Source organism: Hylobates moloch, unplaced genomic scaffold (genome assembly GCF_009828535.3).
Source record: "Hylobates moloch isolate HMO894 unplaced genomic scaffold, HMol_V3 SCAFFOLD_22, whole genome shotgun sequence".
In the NCBI taxonomy this organism is placed as follows: Eukaryota; Metazoa; Chordata; class Mammalia; order Primates; family Hylobatidae; genus Hylobates; species Hylobates moloch.
In genome coordinates, this window is record NW_026652297.1 from 15,704,504 (window position 1) to 15,723,090 (window position 18,587).

Here is an 18,587-nt window from a genome sequence, read left to right on the forward strand (position 1 = left end):
CAGTAACCCCAGACCCATCATATGCCTAGAACTTCAACCTAACTCAGACCAACATCACCTCAGGGCTTGCAGCAAGGACAACACCATATTTTGGCATGGGAGCCTTGAGTGAATCTCCGGGGCAAGAGAAGAACGTGTGTGCCTGCTCACACACCAAAAATGCTCACTTTTGGTATTGGGTGGTTGCAGCGAAGGATTTGGAGGCTTGAGTATGGGCTCCCAGGAAGGACTCCATGATGGATGGGCTCTCGGTCCTGGATGAGGACAATGCACTGCAGGAGATGTGAAGTTGCTCCTATATGGAACCCGTCTCTGTTTTCCATCCCTGCTTTGACCCTGGGCAGGGAAGACCAAAGCCTTCTCTTCCTTCCCAAAGCCTTCTCTTTTCTCCATCCATACAGGAAGGGGTCAAGAATATTGCTGGGCTATGCTGCTTCTGCAGGCAGGTTCACCATCTGTATAACTGTGGCTACCACCTTCCATCTTGAACTCAGACACAGACCTCTTCTCCGAGCTCCAGATCCACATATCCAATCTCCTTCTCAATAGTCACTTGCAAGTCTCAGTCATTTCAAAGTCAACCCAAAGTGGTAATCTTCAAATCTTTCCCATTTCAACAAGTGACACCACTATCCACTAACTGTAAAAGTCAGAAACCTGGATGCCATCTTTGGTAACTCTCTCTCTCCTTCTTCCTGCAGCCAACCTATCACTAAAATCTGTGTGTTTTATCCCCAAAACATGTCTGCTACTTCTCTCCATTTCCAGCTCCACTGTAAGAGGCTGCTCACACCACCCCCTACATGCCCTGAGGAGTCTCCAGGGGCACCCACAGCCTCCTCTGGCTTTCTCTGGGTGACCCAGGGAAGGCTAGGCCCTGTGAGCCACACCGGGGCAGCAGCACTCACCAGCTCACAAGTGCTTCCCTCTTCTGCCTTTGCTGACAACAGTCCCCCAGGTAAGCTTTCGCCTTTCCCTTTGTCTCCCCTTTTCTTTCCACTTCTCTCACTTCTGCTTTCATTTTCTATTCTACTTCTTTCTCTTCCACTTCTGAGCTTTGTCTATTTCTGTTCTCTTTCTTTCTCTCCCTCCTGACTCCGGCTCCACTTGCTTCCTCTTCTTCAGATGTGACAGTCATAGAAAGTCAGAGTTGGCAGTGACCCCATCTGCCCTCTGACAGTATGGAAGGAGACTGTGAGGCTCAGAGAGGGAAAGCAACTCACCCATATTCTCACAGCAGTGGGCAGCACGGTGATCCCTAGGGCTCAGATACCCCAACCTGGTCCAGCACTCTTCTCCACTTATACCTTACTGTTTTGCTGCTTTTTCTTTTCTCCTGTCCCTTATCCCATGACAGTGGCCTGGTGCTGAAGACAGGCCTAGTCATTCTTTGCACAATACCAGTCGATTATTAGGGTGCATAAGTATGTATGTATCTTTCTCTCTTTCACACACACATGCACAGACACACACACACACACATACCCCACATTTACTAAACAGATACAGACACCTGCACCCAAAGTTTCAGAGGAATGTCACTTTACCCTCTCCAAATGTTCCTTTTGTGCGTTCTCAGGCCTTCCATTCTCCTTCTGATGAGGCTGATGTATTCTGTTGCAGTTGGATGCACCTACAAAAATCCTCTTCAAAATCCCATCACTTCACCACCAAGGAATTACTAAAATACCATGAAAGAGGTGCTCAAAGGCGATACGGGGCAGAAGAAGGAATAAGCGCCTGACCCTCTGCCCTTCTCTCCTGCAGCCCCATATGGTCTTGGCACAAGAGGGCTACAGAAATCCAATAACATCTTCAGAACCCGTCCAGATTTGACAGAGCCATCTGTGAAAAGCTGCCTGCCAGGGTGGGAGTGGCAGGGTGTGCTGTGGCTATAGATTTAGGGTCAAGGCAGACTGCCAGTGGGGTGGGGCAACCAAAAGGAGGGGACATTGAGGCAGACAGTGGTGAGGGGTGGGGGCATGTGGATGGAACCAGATGGCCATGGACTCTCCTGTTGCGACCACTTAAAACAGGTAGAAATACGCCCCCGAGATGCGTAAAGTGCACGGCCAACTGCCAGGAGGGACATGGGGAACATAATCTGAACTTAAACCCTTGTAGCCCTGGGATTCTACTGAAAATCCACCCTTGGACAGAGTTTCAAAACAGACATTCAGCAAAGAAGGATGCATTAAGATCTCAGGTTCATCCTAAGGCCCGTGGAAGCACACCAGGCCTCCAGGGCCTGAGAAAAGACAACAGCAGAGCTCTGAGCATGGACAAAGCTATAATACAGTAAGAAGATTACAATATTTTTCCAGGCTATCATGATTTTGCACCATTTTATGGTTTTCAGCCAACATAACTCATTAAATGTGAAACAAAGAGGATTTAATAGCTATACCTTCTTTTATAAGACTTAACATGTGAACAAAACTCAAAGATAGGAAAAATCTCTCCTTTGTCAGGCAGTGAAAAATGGCCACAGTGTCCACAGGTCAGGGCACCCAAGGCAAGTGAGCATGGTTTTGCCCCCATGAGGGACTGGCAGTAGCCCAAAGAAGAAGACTGAAGAGGCCAAGACAGCCCAGGTGTTCCTCCCATGCAAACCAACGCATACAAAGTCCACAGTGTATACGAGGGGCTACAGAAAGAAGGGAAGCTGCAAGGGGAGTTGCAAGGGAAGGAGGCAGGGAGGGAGGGAGGAAAACCCAGGGGAGCAAAGGGGAAGTGGGGGATAAAGCAGAGGGGGAAGTGCAAAGAGGAGAGTGGAGATGTGGATTCGGGTCAAAGGGCACTGGGGATCAGGGAGGAAAGGCTGCAAGGATTTGACAATAAGACCCCAAAGGAGGCCTAGAAATGAGTTTCTCCAGAGACCTAATCACTTTTGGAAACCTGTCCCTGAGAAGCTTGCATTGCATAAAGGAGGCAGGTGTGCCCTGCTGGGCTCTGCCTTTCTGCAGCCTGAATTCCTCCCTCCAGAGAAGGCCTGCTGGCCCTGAGAACCCCAGCCTTTCTTTCCCTTCGCTGGACCCAGCCAGACACTGGAGGGATACAGGACCAGCACCTTTCCTTTCAAACACACTCAGATCTTCAGTCCAGGAGGAAAGAAGGCAATGGTCCAACCAGGAAGAGGAGAAAAAGGCCTTTCCTGGTCCAGGCCCTGGCCAAGGCCCATCCTTCCATTGTGATGCAATTTCCCTTCCAGCTGCATCTGCTGCCCCCATGGGGAAGCAGATGAACACCCTCCTGGCTCTGCACCAACAGGCTAGAAGGATCTGCTCCAGCTGACCCTGCTCCTGGGGGCACTGTCTGCACCTCCCTCGTGCCCTCAGAGTAGCCACAAAGAGCTCCCAGGGTATGGAGAGTGAAGCGGGTAATGACAGGGAATGAAGAATCACAGCCAGCATGGGAGCAGGCAATGCCGGCTGCTCCTCCTTGCTCAGGCACACATTTCCAAAGCCTTCTGGGGCTGGCATGAACTGCCTACACCAAGACTCCTAAGTTAGCCCCCAGACTCACCCACAGCCCCTTCTCACCACATGCCTGGGACACAGGCCTCTTCCTGCCCCACACTTCCCCATCCTCTGCCCCACCCCACGGTGAACAGTCAGTGAGGTCAAGTCCCCATCCCTGTGGGACTTGAAGCCCCATTTCCCTCAGGCCAGGAGAGAATTCCCAGGGGGCAAGGTTGGAAACACCCCTCTTTCTCAGAGAAGCTCTCACCCAGCCAGAGGTCAGGCGTGGAGAAGCGCCAGCAGACTAGCGCATCCCACAGCACAGAGAAGAACCGAGGCCAACTCTCCTCTCTCTCTGCGGAGCTCCTACTGCTTTGATGTGGAACAGATATGACAATGGCAGTAACTGGTGGGGAAAGAGCTTTAAAGCTGCTGTTTTAAATGACAGCCATTGTTCCTTGGCAATTTTATGATCAAGGAAAAGAAAGAGGCCTTTTAAGAAAGGAATGTAGCATATTTAAGGAGCCCTGGAGGATTGGAGAAGGTAGAAGAATGAAGCCGCTCCAAAGATGAGGCAGCTCTGCTCGTCTGCAGCCCTGTCTTCTCTGGAGCCCCAGTACACAGCCCCTCAGAAGCATTTGAGAAACACCTGGAAGAGGAACCCCAAAGGTCAAGGTCACCTGCTGCTGGTGAACCTCAAAGTTAGACCCAGCAGACATAACATGGGCAGGTGGTGGCGCTCTTCCCAGGATGGTGGTCCTTTTCCCCACAGTAAGAGGCTTCTTGGAGCAGAGTTAAAGGATACATATCCCCCCAGCCCAGCCCAGCAAAGGCAGATATGTAGGGAAAAGCAATTAAGCCAGATAGTAAGAATGGGGTAATAGGCCCCGACCCACATGTCTTTCTGGGGTGGCCCAGCCTGGATTGCATCTCAAGAGGCAGCCATGCGAGGGCTGGTACCACTGTCTAGCTGGCACGAATGGTTTCTGATCCAGGGACAGAACCCATGCTAGGGACAGACCCATGATCTCCTAGCTCTGTCCTCGGGCGCTTGCTGCATTTTCATGTGCCACTACCCCCTCCAGAGTTGGCAATAGAGATCCCCATCTCCAACTACAGGCTCCACACGCCAGCCCACCTCCATCTCAACTGCAAATGCTCGTAAGCCAAACACCCTCTTCCCAGGGCCAGATGCCCTCCAAATTTCCCATTTCTGACTCTGATCCTCTACCTTCCAGGGCATTCATCTTCCTCTCTACTTGATGAGATTCTGTTTCTCCTGGAAAAGCCAAAAGGACTCTTCTCCATGAAGTCCTCTTGGCTTTGCTCTTAGTAGTCTCTCCTCACTCTAAATTAGTGGTTCTCAAAGTGTGGTCTCCAGACCAGCATCATCAACATCACCTGGGAACTTGTTCAGAATGCTGTTCTTTAGGCCCCATTCAAAAGCTACTCAATAGGGAGCTCAAGGTAGGGGAGCAACAATCTGTTTCAACAAGCCCTCTACGTGATTCTGATGCTGAAGTCTGAGAACCACTGGTTAAGGGCCATGGAACTCCATGACCGGTGTGTGTGCTGATGCTGCTGGCCCGAGCACCACACTTTGAGAACCACTGCCCTAAACCTCTGGAGCACTTCTGTCCCTCCTGTTCATCTGAAACTCAGGCTCCTGCCTCGTGCGTAGGTGTGATCTTCACAGGACAAGGCTGAGTCTTGCCCGCCTTTTGGCATCTCCACACTACCCTGCAGATACTTAAAACACAGCTCTTGTATTGGATTGGAAAACAGAGGCCCCTGACCTTTGGGCACGGTTCTACCACTGAAGAGACGACCTCAAGCCACCAAAAGCCTTTTGCTTTCTCAATAAAGAGCATACAAGATTTAGTGGGCTGCACGTCATGAAGAAGCTTGATGGCAGGAAAACCCTCCTCCTACCAGATCCCCTCCCTGAGTGGCTGGTGCCTTGAGGTTTGGGCTGGAGACTGCCTGCCAACTACAGCAGAGAGAAAGCGTGACGGCCTGCAATGGCTCCCGCAAAGTCTGTAGCACCATTATCACACCAGCACCATAATGGCAAGAAAAAGTTATTTCTATTTTAAATTGTCAATATTAATCTAATGCTTGCGATGAATGAAGTAGTGATGATAAATGGGGTGTTTAATAAAGATGAAAGCTCCAGCAGCCTCAGAGAAAACCTCCTTTGACTTAAAGTTATCGTCTTGATTAAAATTTCCATTTTATTATCCTAATCAGCAATCTTTGTTCAATGTGCTACAATTTCTATTTTCTCCACTTAGAGAAATAATTAACAACACTATAAACATATTAAAAGTAAAATGTTTATTAAAGTTGCTCCGTTATCCATATTTAACTTATTTTTTAGCAATGCTTCATGGAGACATGCCCTTGCCTCCAGGAAGACTTCCCAGAACCAACCTCTCTGGATAACCCCTTCCTATTCCCAGGGTCTCCAGGGAGCAGACAACCCCTGGTCCCAGTCACACATTCCTGTGTTCAACAGCCCTGCAGTTTAATCCAGTTCCACTTCATTTCATTCAATCTGACATCTCTTTATGCAGAGCACAAGAGACTCATTAGTATCCGTTATGAATGTGGGCTAGGGTGGAGACATAGATGGGAAACTGAGGCATCAGAAAATACAAAAATGCCCCCAAATTAGTCAACTTTGCATCTCTCTGGAATGCAAAGGTTAGTTAATTAAAGGTTCCTAATGAACAAATAGCCATTAAGCACCAAGTATGTGCAAGGCTCAGTGGGTAGAAACCGCAGCACCACACAATCTAAACGCTGTCTCCAGGCAGGGTATCAGGGCACAGGATATCTTCAGCCACAATGTGAAAATTGTTTAGCTCTGATTTTTAAAAACACAACACTTATCCAAACATGGAATCTGACTCCCCATATGTGATTTCTGCTCCGGAAAATATGGAACACTGAAGCCAGGTGGAAATAGCTCCCTCGGGTGACCCTGTGATACTCCCAAGGGTGCACCCTGACCAAGGCCTTCTGGTTCCCATTTCCTGCCTTCTTCTTGTCCTCATCTCAGGGCAGACCAACAGACTCAGTCACCACCTTACTGTGTTCTTCAAACAAGACTGATTAGGAATCAAGAATTGTCTTCCCTGCGGCCACTAGAAGGCCCGTTGTGTGTAGCTGTCACTCCCACAGAGGACTTTGGTTTAAAAGCACTTAGACACAGCATCTCATTTAATCCTCTCCATGGACTCGTAAAGTAGGTGGAGTGTCCACATTTTACAGAGGAGTAAACTGAGGCTCAGTGAGCTTAAATATCCTGTGCCAAACACACAACTAATAGGCTGGTGGCTGTCCTAGTCCCAGCTGTCTTCCTGGGGCTCCCTGCTTTAGCACACACCTCCAGCCTCAGGGTGAGTGGCTACATCTGAAGCCGAAGGTGGAGCCCAGCCTTGCCCTGCTGCTGTCCAAGTCCTGGGCTCCTATGAACAGCCTCTCTTTGTGGTTTTTTTTTTTTTCCATGATGTGTGTGTGTTTTAACCTGAGTCACCGCTGGGTATCCTGGAGCCTTCCACAGGGAAGGCCACGTTCTGTTAATCAGCGTGAAATGGCGCATACCCTCTGACCCCTCAGAAAGGAATGCATACCAGAGTTGACGGCACTTAGGGAAATGGAGGAAACAGCAATCCACAGAGGCCCAGAGGTAAGGGCTATTAATCTCCCGCCACCGAAGGAAATGAAATCATTATGTCTGCAGCTACAGAATCCAAAGGAACAAATTTCCTGCCAGGATAATAAATGGATTCTTTTGTTTTTGCCTTGACTCCCATCACATGACCCTCCTGGCCCATTCCTTATCCAGGTGACTTCGCCGGGTAAATACCCAGAGGTTTCCGTTTCAACCTCAATGATGGACCAGGGTCCATCCCACCTGAGCGTCCCACCAGAGCACTCAGCCTGCCTGCTCTGCCCTGCCCCCATGCCTTTCCTTCCCAAAACACCTCCTGCAAAGGTGAGCAAGGCTTCCATCCCCTCTGCAAAGACTTCCATGAAGAGGACCATTCCCCCACCCTCAGGCAGGAGCAGATTTTGAAGCAACTCCATGGAGAAGAAGGGGGAAAAGCCATTTTACCACCGAACAGGCATCATACAAGATGTACTTTGGAAACAATAATGAATAGTAAATATGGGCTATAAAGTTCCCAGGGCAAGCAAAGGAGCACCCACGCGATGCTCTTGCTGATGCGCGTAGTGGGAATAATGCAAGGGTTGGAAGGTATCGCAAAGGCAGCATTATGGGCAACCTGGGCTCCACTGGGCTGCACTAACATTCCTCTAAATGGGGCCTCGGAGCCCTGCCCTGGCAGACTGCAACGTGCAAGCAATGAACCACTTCATAATGGGCTTCTGTTCGGCCACAACACAGAGCACTCAACTTCTAAAATGGGTCTGTATTTGCAAAGAAAAATTGCTGCTGGCTTAACACACAGCAAGGAGCCCTGGTGCCTGGCGAACAGACACAGAGAAAACTTGTGTACTGTTCCTCACTCTCGTGTCCCCTGGGCCTCCAAGGAGAGGCAGTGCCTGAAGGATGCAACACCATACTGATCAGAGGAGCTGCAACTCCCAAGCACAGGCTGGCAGCCCCACTTCCCCAAAGGTGTGACCACATCAGAAGACCCTCTGCAGGTGTGAAAAGAAATGATCATGAGACCTCTTTGATCTGGGCACAAAAAACCTCCACCTCCCAAGCACATGTCTGTGTGGGTCAGTAGAGGGGCCAGACGGGGATTGTGTGGGTAGTTCCAGTTCCCTAAGAGAGGGCAGGGTGCATCCTCTGTGAAAAATGGAAGGAGAAATTGTTAGATGCCCCTCAACTCCACAGAAATACTGTGACATGTGAGTGCTTTGGGGCAAAACAGTGGATAAAATGATAGTGGCAGGAAAAATAAAATTATACCTCCTACAGAGGCAATGTGAGCATGTATATGACTGTTACTGCCTAAGGTCTGCTGGGATATCTCCTTACACAAGAATTCTGTGGGATGCAAAATGTGGCTGGGTGGTCTGGTCTCTCTGCATGCCTGACTCTCCGCCCTGGACCAGAGACCTGGAAGCCACAGCAAAGAGGCATGGACACCAGATCCCTATTCCAAATGTCACTCTTCTGGCCTCGGAGCCTGCACTTCTTCACTCGTGCCAGTTGTAGCTATTGCCCACAGTTTTGCAAGCTATTTTTTATGCCTGTCTTTGCCACTAGATGTGTTTCTCCAGAATACAATCTTATTTTATTTATTTCTGCATCTGCAGCAAGATGGACGGGTAGATGGATGGCTGGTTGAATGGATGGATAAGCCAGATCGCCCAAGGCATATTATCTTCATCAATCCCACATCTTATGGAAAGAAATGAAATTAATAGTTACAAAAAACTACTCCACGACAAGTATTGTTCTAGATGGTTCCTACATCTTATTTCAGTCACGCAACTACTCCAAGAATTGAGTTTTATTTTTGACATTTTACAAATGAGAAACTAAGGATCAATAGCATTCTACTGACCCAAAGTCAGGTCTGTAGAATACTCCACATCCAGTATCCAAATGTATAACACTCTCTGTCAGTCATTTTTCAGATTATGAGTGCAATAAACATTTGTTGGGCACCTGCTTGGTGCCAGGCATCATGTCATGCATTGAAGATTCACAGACAAATCTGAAGTGGATTCAGGTGGAGCTCTTTGGTAAGTAGGGGAGGAAACTCAGGCTCTCCAGGGACTCCACAGCCAGGAAAAGTCTGTCACATCAAAACACATGTAAACTGGTAGAGACTTGTGGCTAGAGCAGAGGGAGGAGACAGGCAAACTCTCTTTGACAAAAGCAAAAATGAGCAAAAGTGACAAAAACAACCATCTCAGCATCCTGGAAATTAACCAAAGATGTTCAACAATCTGAGAAGTATTTATATATCAAAGACTGGAGTTTGAATAAGAATAGTGGGACCTGTGGCATTCTTGCCTAGGAAAGCACCCTCCTCCTCACCCTCCCCTGTGCTCTGTTGATATGAAGGTCCTGCTAGGGAAGGAAACAACATGAAGATCATCAAAGCTGTGGGTCAAAGGGGACTCACTTGATTTGGAGTGGTTGGTTATGCCACATCCAGCAGCAGTATCAGTAGAAGTGATGCGCTCAGCAGGTGAGACCATGGCATGATTGGGGCAAGCATATGCTTGGCTGAGGATGTGCACATACCCAATGAAGGCCAGAGAGGAGCCAACATAGCCACACTCTCCTGGCCAGCCCTAAGGCTATGCTTGCTTATAGAACAGGTGGAAGATCCCACTGGAAAGCCAAAGCCAGAGCAGACTTCAAAATGACCTGAATTTTGAATGTGCTTTCCTACCTACACAAAGATCCAACAGCAGAGAATGCAAGTCTTGAGGCTCAAGGTGCTTGAGCACAACCTCTGTCTTATCATTGGCAGACTGTTAACCTACACAGACCTCTAAGAAGCAAGACATAAAAATAAAAACAAAAATTAAAGCTAAAATCTGAACCAACACAAAAGTGGTCATATACCATAGAGAAGACATATTTCACAGATTAGCCCAGGCAAGTTACTCAACAAACAAACAAACCAGTAACAACATCATCATTCAGGGGAAAAAATAAGACTCAGAATTGCTACAATACATTATCTAAAATGTCCCATTTTCAACAGAAAATTATGACACATCCAAAGAAAAAAGAAAGAGTAATTTATACTCAAGAAAGAAAGCAATCAATAGAAACTATCTGTGTGTCCTCAGATATTAGATACAGCAGACAAAAACTTCAAAGTAGCTCTTGTAAATATGCTCAAAAACCTAAATAAAACCATTTTTAAATAACTAGAGAAAGTATAACAATAAGGAACCGAAAAATAGAGATCATCTCTTAAAAGACAGAAATTATTTTTAAAACTAAATGTAAATTATGGAGTTGAAGAGAACAATAACTGAAATTAAAAACTCACTAGAGGAACTCAACAGAAAATTCAAGATTGAAGAGAAAAAAATCAATGAATTTGAAGATAGATCAATAGAAATTATCATGTCCAAAAAACAGAGAAGAAAATTAAAGTAAAAGGCAACAGAACCTCAGAAATCCATTGATTAACAACAAGCACATCAACATACATGTGATAAAAAAAAATTTCCAGATAGGAAAGAGAAAAGGGGGAAGAAAAACATTTGAAAAATAATGGTTTAAAACAGTTCAAATTTAATGAAAAACATCAATCTGCACACATCCAAAAATCCCAGTGAACTCCAACTAGGGTAATACAAAGAGATCTCCAACCAGATACATCATAATCAAATGTTTAAGGACAAAGACAACGTTTTCAATGCCACAAAAGAAAAGAAAATAACATACAGAGAAACATCAATGTGATTAATATGACTTCTTTTCTGAAACAATGGAGGCCCAAAGGTAATGGAATGATATTCAAAGTGCTAAAAGAAACAAACTATCAACCAAGAATTCTATATGCAGTGAAACTATCCTGTAAAAATGAAGACAAAATAAAAACATTCCTAGACAACCAAAGCCAGAGAATTTGTCACCAGCAAATCTGCATAAAATACAAACAAATACTAAAGAATGTTATTCAAGATGAAAAGAAATGACACCAGAAGGTAACTTGAAAACACAGGAAAAAAAATGAAAAGCATTGGAAATGGTAAATATATGGGCTAATATAAACAGTCTATGTCTTCTCTAACTTCCTTAAAAGTAATACAATTATATAAACTAATAACACTGTATTGCTGAGTTTATATCATATATCAGTGTAATAAATCCATCATTAATAGCACAAAGGAGGGGTAAGGACATGCTTCATGGGGGAGAAGCCAGTTGAACCACCCCATTAAAGCTGTGTGGGATATTAAAAGATGGAAACAGTGGGAAAAGTACTCCAGGCAAAGAGAATTGAACAATCAAAGGTGTGGAGATGGGAAAGACATGTTTGAAGAAGAGCAAGTTGTCTTATTTTAGAGCCTTGGTGATAGAGAAGGTTAGAAAAGTCAGTTGTAGGTAGCTAAGGAGGCCCATGGAAAGCCAAGCTAAGGAAATAGGACTGGGTTTTACCCAATTAAAGGGAAACTAGAGGGATTTGGGGTTTTGTTTTTAATTAGAAGCATTAGTTTTTCTAATGGGTGCCTCAGGAAGGATCTTCTGACTGCAGGCATTGGAATGGCACAGGCCCAGGATGGAGTAGGCACTGGATGAACAGGGCTCTGATGGCATTAGCACAGAAGAGTGAATAGGGGTGAGGCTGGTGTAAGGGAGGTCTCCTAGGAGCCCAACTGTCTTTCTTTATCTGTTTGAGCTGCTATAACAAAATACTATAGAATAGGTAGCTTATAAACAACAGAAATTTATGTCTCACAGTTCTAGAGGCTGAGAAGTCCAAGATCAAGGCACCAGCAGATTTGGTGTCTGGTGAGGACCCACTTTCTGATTCATAGACAGTAACTTCTCCATGTGTCCTCACATGGTGGAAGGAGCAAGTTAGCTCTCTGGGGTCTCTTTTATAAGGTACTAATCCCATTCACAAAGGCGCCACTGTCATGACTGACCTAACTACCTCCCGAAGGCCCCAGCTATTACTACTATCACCTTTGAGGTTAGGTCATAAGCATGTGAATTTCGGGAGATCACAATCAGACTACAGCACCACTGCAACAATGTGTGGGGATGTCTATGATGTCCCCTTACTTTTATCCTTTCCCCAGCTCTCAAACTCTTTGGAAATGAGTTCAGCCAGGAAAAAACAAAGGCGAATATCATTAAGTGGCAAACAACCCATATGAATAAAGAAATAAGAGAATTTAAATCCAGACTATGCCAGACATTATACCAATCACCCCAAGTTCCTTCATTTAGGCTGGAAAGGATATTTTATTAAATCTATTTTACAGGGGAGGAAACTGAGGACACATTTCCTTAAGGTCATGCAGAGGGTAAGCCAAAGCAGGATTCAAATGATTGTTAGCCTGATTCAACATTCACACGCTTCTCACAGTTTCAGTCAGCTGTTTTGAGTGAGAGGGTGTTCATTCCAAAGAGTCAGCTTTTAAATCAAATACATCAGTGAAATAAGTAGAGGAAACCTTTTTATGATGTAGTCATCCCTGCCTCCTTTTAGGAATCTCTCATCCTACTGCCTCCATCCTTGTGAAGCCTCCCTAGAAAGCAAAATACCTGAGCTCAGCAGTGTTCAGTGGTGAGCAACCTTGATACCTCCCACCTGTCCCACATACAGAGTGACAGGACATACGCCTTTGAGGGGCGACAGTGACACTAGCAGCATGAGCAGCAGGTTGAATAAGGTCCCTGGTACAGGAAGCCCTGTTCCTCTAAGGCTTCCTGGCTGGGTCTGAACATGGCTGGGACAGGCAGAGCATCTAACCTAGGCTCTAGAGATGTCCTGGCTACTGCCTGCCACCCATATCGGAGCTTTTCCTGGAAACCAGGAAAACTCCCTGAAGTGGTAGAAGCCACCAGTCCCACAGCAGCATCACTCAGTGCCCACTTCTTGATACATGCAGCCTCTCCTGGTGGAATGAGGGGAGATGTAGCTAAAGAAGGGGGCTCTGAGAGGGAGGGAAACCAGGGAGGGGCCCATACCCCAGAAGAAGTCCCAAGATAGGGCAGGCATTGTGGTGCAAAACCCACCCTTCCTAATAACACCTGCATTGTTAAGTGACCGGCTGAAGACTGCTGTTACAGTGATGAGCCAATCCAGAAGTGAGCTGGAGGGTTATCACAGCCAGGTCACTAAATCCCACCCTGTGCTGGAAGCTTCCCAAGAGACTCTTAAAGGGAGGAGTTGTCACAGCTGTCACCAAAAGAGAGGCTGAAAGCCAGTCAGAGACCTCATATTTACAATGTGTACTAGTTCTGTGATCTGTAAAACGGCACCCAGATTGCAACATTCTCACCAACTTCATAAAATACATTTTATTAGGATTGTGGTTCTGACTCAAACAACTTCATAAAATTTTCTTTCTTATGAAGTGGGTGCTGTTACATATTCACTTCTTTGAAAGACAGTTCAATTGCCAAGAGCTATATAATTAGGTATGGGCACTGAGAAACTATTTTTAAAGGATTAGGGCATACTTAGGCTATTTATGCTGCTTTAATTTGAAGTTTCTGATGCATCTGAGAGCCAGACTGATTTTATTTGGCCGATACAGAGCTGTAAAAGAAATAAAAATGCATTTTTGTCAACATTTAAAAATTGGGGATTCTTATCCAGTGAAAATCCAGAAGATGAGGCAATGCCCATATAGCTAGATGGGGCAGGAGTTCACCTATTCACAGGGTCCCCACTAGGCAACCTCACCTGGTTATGAAACCTATGGGCCCCCAGTAGGCATCTGGGTCTAGAGCACCTTCTTCAGGTCAACCACAAACATTAACATTGTCTACTACAGGCAAAGCCCTGGGCCAGGCACTATGGGGAACAAGGAAGTAAGCCCTGGGCCCTGTGCCATAGTGATGTGTGCTGCCTGGGGAGACAGACGGATGAATAGAAATAGCTGATTCAAGGAGGAATGCAAGTTGGGCACTAACGGAGGTGCCAAGTTGAGGGGAGTGTAGAAAAAAGAGATTTCTTACCAGGAGGCAGTGGAATAATGTGGCCCCATAAATAAATGCTAGCTCCCTGCTCCTGTCCCAGGACCTCATTGTGGGATGCCCCAGGGTCTCAGTGACTCCTTTAGGGGGTCTCAGTCCTAGCCCATCCTGAGCAAATCCTCAACAAGGCATTCAGCCTTTCACTTGTTTATTAAACAAATGGTACCTCTGGGGCATGCAGCACAATCACCTAGAAACTTTTCCACTCCTCACCCAAAAAGTTACCATCATCTCCGCAGTTGGGCTTCCTAATAGGGGACCGGAAAACACTCAGCATGTGTCTGAGATCCATCCCCCATTACTCACCACTGTCCTGTCTTATGCCAGACCCTATCCCAGGGCACTGCCCCTCTCTCACTCCAGTCAGAGTCAGCCTGGCAGGAGGTCATGACTCAGTCTGGAGCGCAGAATTGGGCACTCTCAGTCCTGTGCCTGAGGCATGGCACAGCAGGGCCTTCTCGGTGACCAAGGGCAGAGGCACTTTCAGGACATGCCTACCCCTCTGCCTTTTAACCTGAGGCAGCTTAGCTCCTGTCAAACTGTCAAATTTCCTTCCCCAGGATTTGCTTTCTTCCATGCCCATCTCACAGCAGTGAAAGATAACATAGCCAGAACCGCCAACAACAAGGGAACAAAGGAACAGACGCTAAAAGTCCAGGTGAAGCTCAGACTAGTCATCTAACAATTACATGGAAATAAGCAGCAGCCAGTAACAAGCACGGTAAGGGGCAGGGATGTGTCTGCTGAGCACAGTTACTATGCACACTTAGGACTCTGCAGAATTAGGAGGCAGTGAGGGAAGAAAGACAAGTCTGGCCCTTGGCCTGAACAGTTGCTTTCACATCCTGACCATGTGGATTTCCCTGTTAACTTCCCTGCATGTGTAAAATAGAAACAATATTTTGTGTTGTATATTGAGAATCAAATGAGGTAACATATGTAAAACACTTGATACAATGCCTAGCACATAGTAGGCAGTTGTGTACAAATATTTGTTCTTTTACCTGAATATTAATTGATGAATTAATGAATAAATATATAGTAGAAAAGAAATAATTTACTTGAACATGTTACAGACTGCTTCTAATTATTTTGTTCTTGATGCTTTTATTTGGATCTGCCTAGGGGTAGAACATTTGCCTCCATTTTCTAGCTCCAAAGTTGCATTCTGGAAAGCAGTCTCTTTTTATTTACTTTTCTTGTAATTAGGGTACACTGCCACCAGGTGGTGGTGGCTGCTCTGAGCTCATCACCAAACTTGAGACATGATTTGTCTTATTAATAGATCCAGATCCACCCATGAATTTTCCAGATATTAATTTTCAAAGAGCAATAAAGGCTACATGTGATTGATTATAGTATTCTATTAAGTGAAGGATTTTTTAAGAGGAGGGTGCTAAGCAATTATTCTCCCATGATTTTGAACATAGCATGAGAGGATGTGGTTTTAAATTTGAGCATAATAGATGACAGATACTAGGAAGAAGTGACTGACCCACAGGATGATAAAATTTTAGTATAAACTGTTAGGAGAATCCGTGCGGAAGACATTTGGGAGATGTCCTAAGAGCCAAAATAAACCCAGGGAAGCTGTGAAGGGAGAAAATGCTAGAACAGGAAATCAAGAAGCCAAGGTTTCCTCTTGGCTCTGCTTCTAATACACCATGAGACTTTGACCAGATCAGCAAATTTTCCTGTGCCTCAGTGTTCCTTCTACTCCTGCAGAAGAGGATGACAGATTAAATTATCTCTTAGGGCCCCCATGACCTCAGCTAACATGAATCTTACACCTTTTTCTGTTGCATCTGCCTGATCCTCTGTGGTGATGACAACTGCACCCAGACCAGAATCTCAGAAGGCTTGTTACATTTCAATGCAATGGGAAGCGTGACAATCCATGGGGCATGAATGTGTTGGGGCTTGAGCATGGCCCAAGACCCACGATTCCCTACAGCCTCCCACATAATCCTGGAGCTGAGCCCACCCAGGCAGCACTCCTTTTCTGCACTCCTCACACTCCTGCCCTCACTCCCTGCCTATTCATAAGGTCCATCCAGGTACTGTCTCTTCTTTCTCTATGGCTACGTAATTCCAGTGCCTGCTCTGGGGTCAGAGACAGGAGGCATGACTGCTTATCTAGAGTGCACCTTGAAAGAAATTGCATGAATGAGGCCACTCATAATCCTCACCTTCTTTTTAAATTTTCCTTGCATAGAAACTGTTAAAAATTCCACCAAATATTCCCCAAACACCTAGCTCTCTCATATTGGCTAATTTTCAATGTCTGGGGGCCAGAGCAGAGCATTCTTTTGGACTTAGTTCTTTTGGCAAACCATGCCTTTCTAGATATGAGCAAGAAAGCAAGGCCTAAAAAGCCCCCAGCTAAGAATGCCTTTCTTCTCCCTACTAGGGTGCAGCCCAGAGGGCACCCAGTCTCACCAGCCCTACCCCTTCCCTGCACCAACAAGGTGTAGTTGCCCCCTCCCTGCCATCTCCCAGGACAGACAAGGGCATTCTGCAAAGCATCCTGGACTCAATGGGAACCATCTGATGGTCATCCTAGAGTTTCTAGAAACAACTTCTGCATCCATGTGAACCCAGCAGGATGACAATCAAGGATTCTTTGACAATAAACTGGATTTTAAGACATCCATGTTTAAAATTAATTTCAACTTAAAAAATATTAACTTGTTTTTTTGTAACCAAATAGATAAGCTGAGGTTTCAAGATAAAATCATGGAATAGAGGGTATACCTTTTAGTTATGTAGTCCTTAAAAGATTAGATTATTTTAATCTTTTAAAGAGAAGATTTACAAATAGGCCCCAATATGCACCTGACGCACTGGTTGCTCGTATTCTCCAGAGCTGGGTGAGGATCAGTCTTTTAACTGCAGGGGACATCTTGGCAGCCAGCCGCATGAACAACTAGCTATCATCCTTTTACAATATCAACTCCATGTGTCAAAGCTGAGAGTGAACATGTTAAGAGATGGATATTTGCTGATGCATAATTTTAAAATGTCATCCAAGTCAACTAAAGTCACTTATCTAAACTTATCAGAATATTAAAATGAAAACCAATAATAGTAGTCTATTCTATTGAGAGAAAAACAATGTCTCCTTTCTTTAGACAAACTTATTCCAGATTAATCACTAGGGAATTAAAAAAGCAGGGGAGCTCCTATTTCTTTTCCGGTCAATGAATTAACAGGAAGGAGAAAGTAAATGTCAAAGTAGCTGCATAATGAAAGACCTTAAGTTTCCTATCTTGATTACATTTAAGCTGATTTGTATTTGTTGTTAATTTATAGAGCCTGTGTATCACATCTATAACTAAAATACTAAGTGCATTTGTTAAAATGTGCTTCTGTTGAATGTAAATATTCATAATATATGAATATGTGATTTTAACCAAATACAATAATTTAAGTGTCTATTATTTCTGTTATCCGTTATTTACCTAATGAAGTGTAGTTTTTAAAACTTCACCAAATTATATATCACGTCATGTATACTTGTTACACTGAAGATGGTTTGGCCTCTTAATTTATAAATATCTGCTTCAATTTGTGTTAATACATTAAATTCCTAAAAGATTACTATATTTTCAGGTGCAAAATTAAAACTAGAAAATTAAGCAATTCTTTAAATGCACCTTTTAAAGCAAAAACTGCATCTGATTTATGGAAAACAAGGAGTTTAAATCCATCATTAAACTTAATTTTTTAATTGAGAAAACTGAGTATAATAGGTGTTTAAATCAGGCCTTGCATTGACTGTTGCTGTCAAATCAGTCTGAGAATAATGGAATCTAATTGTGCCTTGAAGGGATGCTCAGTGTGTCCACCGTGGCCGCATGGGACTGGATGGCTGTGCCCAGCCAGATGCCCCATGGACAGCTCTCCATGAGGGAGGGCCCATCCTCTCCCTCTCTCCAGATACCCTTTGCCTTCACTTCTGCCGTCAAATGGAGTGTCCATAGAAGGCACAAACTACTGACTGTGATACAGCCTTTCACTAAAACCTTATTTATGAAGAAGCTTGCTGACTCTTGGTAGTGTGCCAGTCATTTCTATGTTTGGACCAAATGAGCTCCCATGCCTGAAGCCTCCAATCTATGACCAAAGGAGCCCACAGGGCAGGGAGACAGGAGCCCTGGGGTACTGGTGAAGGAAAAGACAATGTGGGGTCAAGAATGAATGGAGCCCTGGGAGCCCCGGAAATCTTGACATCCCTTTTCTGCTCACTTCCCCAGACCTCCTCCTCCCCACTCAGGCTATTCCCTTCACAGAGACACCCTCAAGGATCAGGGGTCTTTCCTTTCACTGCCAACTCCAATGTATGTCCCACCTGGCTTGATAAATCAGATGCTGGAATAGGCTTTGGAGCCAGACTACTCCGGGCCGGAATTTTGGCTCCTGCTTTTTTTACTTGCCTTGAGCAAATC

General features: G+C 45.3%; 1 protein-coding gene across 6 annotated transcripts in view; it reads right to left on the bottom strand.

Moving 5' to 3' along the window:
* Nucleotides 1-18,587, bottom strand: part of EPHB1 (EPH receptor B1) — a 501,064-nt gene that overhangs the window by 399,864 nt on the left and 82,613 nt on the right. Inside the window, exons 2-3 of one of the 6 annotated variants that reach the window (XM_058433525.1) lie at nucleotides 13,621-13,699; nucleotides 12,609-12,683 (exon numbers count right to left, since the gene is read on the bottom strand). The exons of 4 other annotated variants lie outside the window; for them this stretch is intronic. The gene's annotated coding sequence lies outside the window, so the exon portion shown is untranslated. Of the gene's footprint in view, nucleotides 1-1,547; nucleotides 1,722-12,608; nucleotides 12,684-13,620; nucleotides 13,700-18,587 lie in introns of those variants that run through there. One more of the 6 variants, XM_032144099.3, reaches the window with a different exon arrangement.